Source organism: Chelonoidis abingdonii, chromosome 6 (assembly GCF_003597395.2).
Source record: "Chelonoidis abingdonii isolate Lonesome George chromosome 6, CheloAbing_2.0, whole genome shotgun sequence".
In the NCBI taxonomy this organism is placed as follows: Eukaryota; Metazoa; Chordata; order Testudines; family Testudinidae; genus Chelonoidis; species Chelonoidis abingdonii.
The window spans coordinates 117,002,586-117,007,912 of record NC_133774.1 but is presented as its reverse complement, the minus strand read 5'-3'; the positions used below and the strand labels follow the sequence as shown (position 1 = coordinate 117,007,912).

Sequence of the window (5,327 nt, the reverse complement as noted above, 5' to 3'; positions counted from 1 at the left end):
CATAATCAAGTAGTGGTGAGAGGACAGGTGACAGGGGCCTACCATCTCAGCTCTCTCCCTTGACTCTGTTGGTCCATTGCTCATATTGTAGCACTGCTTGTCACCACTAAGTCCAACTCCTCCTTGGAGTCTGGGCCATTTGTAGCCATCATGAAGAAAGGGGAGCTGCTGCTCCACCTTGCTGGCAGGTTTTGTGGCCCATCAGTTCTGCTGCTCCCTCAGCTGCCAGTCTGGTTGAGACACAAAGACGCAATTTCTCCTTAGTCCCACTTACTCCTTTGTGCCCAGATCCAAGGTCTGAGTAGCCTGTTTAGGGGTGTAAAATGAGTTCTTACTCCTTTGTGTGGTATGTGTCCAAATCTAGCCCTGTTTATATTGCAGTAGAACGTAGATGCCCCAATCAGGGCTTTATGATAGGTGTCATACAAACACAGAGTATAATAGACTCTATATCCTTTACTGGGGTCACTAGCATTGAATAATCTGATTACAATATCATGTATAATTGTATATTTACAGTCTAGTGTATATGTGTGGTGTAGTTTATATGCAATAAGCTAAGTAACAAAACATTAAGATTTATGGTAGGTACTGATTATTGCAAGCTCAGTTCAGCTAATGAGCAAGCCAGTCACAGTCAACAAGCTCCTAAATTCTGCTACAGACTAACAAAGCAGCTTGAAATTATTTTGGAATATAATGAGCTCTGATCAATTACAATTATTCATTGTTGGACATCTTGGTCTATTATGCAGTCCAGTGTGAGTGTAATTGTCTTATTATAGTGATATGAGTAGAGGTTCATAGAGATAAGAAGACTAATGTAGCTCTCTGGGACAATTATAGTCTATTGTCCATTAGCCAAAATGAAGTAAGCTCGGTTTTCATTAGTAAGAACCACAGACTACAGCATAAGAGGGTGAGAGGGGAAGAGGAAGATTTTCTGATGCACGAGTCATCCTGTTTGTCCTCTTTTGGCTGGGCTCCAGCACTTAACAGACTTGAAACCTTATCACTGCATAAGACCCCGTTTTCCTCTTCCCATCCAAAAATCAGTTACATGTTACTGATGATAAGCATGATGACTTGCTCTTTCCTGACTGGACCAGCGACTGGTTCCTTTCTAAATACATTTTCTTTACCATCTACTGCTCATCAGTGTTACGAATCTAATTTACTTTGTGCATGATATAAAAGTGACTGAATATCTCTGGATAAAAAAAATGCCTTGTACAAAAACTTCTTTACAATGTAGCTTTATTTAATGAGAAGATTTATTACATATTTGGCATCTTTAGATTTTATATATTCATTTTCTTACGAGGGAGAATTTTTTTTACATGGTTTAGTACCTCATCTCGCCTTTCTCTATATATGGTAGAATTGTTGAACAGACGAATACATAAACCCATGAAACAATGAAAAATCCATAAACGCTGGTGATTAGATAAAAAACAATGCCAGCGGTGTATAAGAACACACATTTTAGGACTGGGAGGCTCAGATATTTACTAGAAACAAAGCCTTGTGTCTAAAATAACCCCACTTTGAGACTGTTCTCCAGTGACTTGTGCCCATTCTCTGGAACTGAAAAAAAATTGCTGCTTACCCAGTAAAAGTCTTATGTGGAGCACAGCTGAACATAACCTGCCCAGATGCAATTATCCATGTTTCATTTAGCTGTGTGATCCTCCTGAGGGCTTAGAGTATTTTCTCGTTTTATAAGAGAGCATATTTACATTTCGTTAACATGCAACTCCAAGATGGAGTTTCTTCTGAGCATGTTGTGAGAGAATGAAAAAAACACTTCTTGTGCCTTATCTCAGCAACAATAACAATAATACAGGGAGTTAAACGGTGGCCATTTAATGGAGAAGGCTCTTTTCAATTTACGCTAACTGTACAAGGTGTGTTTTGCTTATGTAAATATATATAAAAATAGATGTTAATTTAGATTAGAAACACACTGGCTCTGAGACCTCTATTACCCACATGCCACCTGAGACCATCTATAAGTATCAGTGAACCAGTATATTTAATGCTACAATGTGGAGATGCTACAGTATGGATTTCTGCTGGTATCGCTGTGTCAGTCTGCATTGTGAAGAAGGTGCATCACTGCCCAACATAGCCATGCCAGCTTCTGGGATAGATACACTGGCAAAACTGTGCTTGTGCCAGAGTAGCTTGTTTTGCTCATGGGAGTTGGTTTCACTACTCTGGTACAAAGTGAATTTTTGCTGATATAGCTGCATCCCCATGGGGAGTGCTTTGTTGGTCTAGTATACCAGTATTCCCACACAGGTAAAGTGCTCCTAGTGTAGACATACCCTAACAATTACTGAGCTTCTAAGGACCCAGGAGTGCTTACACAGTGCTTAGGTGCACAAAACTGCATGCTCAAAACTCAGGCACAAGCACACTGAGGCCACTTAGAAAATGTGATCTAGGATATAATCCCCTCCTGAAACTCCATGGGCCTGATTCTCAATTAAGTAGGTGACTTTAAGTCCTCTTTACATTGTCAGAATGTTATAAAGTGGGAGAAAATTATATTTATATTTATTCTAAGATCTCTTCACATGACTAGAGCAGTGTGAAGGGGCCTTAGGATAAATGAAAATCAGGTCCAACAAATTGAAAGGGCTAATTCTGTTTTCACACTGAAGTAAATGGCAGCATGATAGGGCTCAAAGTGTTGTCTAACCTGAATAATTCATAAATCATGAAAAATGGTTGCTAGGGTCTGATAAGAAATACTTTCTCCCATTCCACGTTCTGGCCACCGTGTGTGTGTGTGAGAGAGAGAGAGAGAGAGAGAACATCATTTGCTCAGTGGGAACAATTGGTGCAACCATGAGATCTTGAGATCTTGACCAGCAGTTGTGGAATCAGTGCATGTTATGCCTGTAGGTGCACAAAGCCAGAGACAAGAAGTGGCTGCAGTACCCTTTACATATTCCATTGCAAATGGAACGTTCTGCTACGCAGTGGGAGCAGTTTGGACCTAAATGGCAACATGACAGTAGCATCGTTCTTGCAATGCAATCAGATGTGAGCACAAGCTGCTCCTCCTCTTTTTCTTTCCTGTTGTGCTTTGTGAGCATCATTTATGGGGAAAAGCTTGAAAACATGAACCCTGCAGTTCAAAAACCATAAGGCTAATAATAATAATAAATGGGTTCTTTTTATTATATTATTATTGAAATTTATCAGTTTTAAAGCCATAGCTGATATTGGGGGCGTTGACTGATGACCTGCAAATGTCTGGGGTTGGCCACACTGAAAGTGATCTTTTTGTGGCAATCTCAGCAGACAGGCCTGGAAGATGAGCTGCCTTCACATCTCTAGGCTTGGCCTGCTGCTGTTGCTTAATGGGTTCATGAATACAGAGAGATCTTCAGTCTGCAGGGATAGCAACGTGGCACTCATTTAAATATGGCTTAGAAAACAAAACCAAAAAGGAAAATTCTGTGATTGAATGACTATGATTTTATAACTAAGTATGTGGTTTATTTCAGATATAGAATTTCAGGACCTTTGTTTTGTTTGGTTTTTCCCTCTACTACAAGAGTATGGACAACATCTGGGACCTGATCCTTCTCCTAATGAAGTCACTGGTAATTCTTGGATCAAACCCTTACTTTGCAGCCAAGAAATACAGGGAGGGAAATGAGCTATAACAGACATGTTTCTGGTTTCTTCAGGAGGAAAATTTACTGGGTTCGCTTTATTTAGTGCTATACAATCAAAAAGCCATTTCAGTCTCTGTCAGCCTGTCTCTTTCTTTAGTCCACAACTCGTTGGTTACTTTTAACTCTTAACATTTTACAGCTTTTCCATTGCACCAATTGACTGGATGTTGGGAGAAAAGTTTCATTTTCTTGTGAGCGTCTTGGTGCTTTGAATCAAAGTTGCTTTCGTTTCTGAAACTGACCCCCATGGCAATGAGAAGAGAGAGTTTGAACTCATTCAGACAAATGACAGAGTTTGTCTTCAATGTAGTCTGACATCTAATGCACTTTTGGCTTCCTCTTCTGCAGCTGTCCTTCAGCCTCCTCTATCGAAAGGGATGTTTGATCCTGGAGTGGAGATAAAATGACAGGAGGACATAAAAATAAAAAGTTACTTACACAAATGCTTGCTTACCTGCTGTTTCTTGATCCTGATGAGGTTGGAAAGCAACCTACTGCAAGATGTAGAATAAATATATTTTATTCCTGAAGTCCTTACTGATGATCTCTAATGCTTGAAATGCACTGCCTGATTGTTCCTTACCCTGTGAGAATCCTTAGGGAATGAGATTCTCTGCGATCAAGCTTCCTTAGCGGAAATGTTTTTTGGCAAAAACTTTTTTGGTGACTTTTCTCACTGTTAACTGTTTTTTTTATGACTTTTCCATTGTTTGCTGATTTCACCTATCAGCATGGGTGGCAGCATTAGAATGGAGGATCCTGATCCAAAGCAAAACACTTTTTTTCACATTTGCCAAATATTCACATTTGTGCAAATGAGTTGTATATGCTAGCCTGAAAGTAGTGTTTGAGGGCAGCCTGCACAATACAGTGACATTAATCTACTTATTAAATACATCCCTCACAGCTTGATTTAAATAACAATAAAACTGTAATACAAATCAACAGAACACCCTGCATGGACACTTCAAAGAATTCAAAGTTAAGGCTGACAATTTGTTCTCATTCAGTTCTGACAAACAGGTCTGATTTAAGCACAGACTGCCTGTCTTAACTTTGAACTTTCAGACTTGTGGGTTTAATGTTATTTAAAGATTTTTTTTTATTGCTCTTTAAAAATAAGATCATACTATTTATCGAATTTCATATACTGTACCGTTAACAGCTTCATGTATGTAACTATCTATGGGTAACTAATTAGGGGATCAGTTTTAAAAGGACCAGGGACTGGCTTCCTTCACCTGAAAAACATGTGTACACACACATACACACTCTCTCTCTCTCTCTCTGCTGCTGAGCCCTCTCCTGTCTCACTACCTTCCAGGGACGAGGGTAGTCGGGGGCACTCAGCATTGGGCCCAAAGGTACCTGATATGTGCCCACCATACAGTGGTTAAAGCAAAATACTCAGATGTGCTGCGGCAAACTAACGGCAGGTACAGAAAGGAGCAGAAACTACAGCTTGGGGTGAGCAACACGGGTGATGTTGTGGTGGGAGTCTGCTATAGGCCACCAGACCAGGGGGATGAGGTGGATGAGGCTTTCTTCTGGCAACTAGCAGAAGTTACTAGATCACAGGCACTGGTTCTCACGGGAGACTTTAATCACCCTGATATCTGCTGGGAGAGCAAT

The 5,327-nt window shown here is 40.2% G+C and overlaps 1 long non-coding RNA gene across 1 annotated transcript in view; it reads right to left on the bottom strand.

The window, feature by feature from the left end:
* Positions 1–3,168: 3,168 nt before the first annotated feature.
* Positions 3,169–5,327, bottom strand: part of LOC116833747 (uncharacterized) — a 126,701-nt gene continuing 124,542 nt past the window's right edge. Inside the window, exon 3 of the long non-coding RNA XR_004375762.2 lies at positions 3,169–4,082. This is a non-coding gene — a long non-coding RNA (uncharacterized LOC116833747). The remainder of the gene's footprint in view (positions 4,083–5,327) is intronic.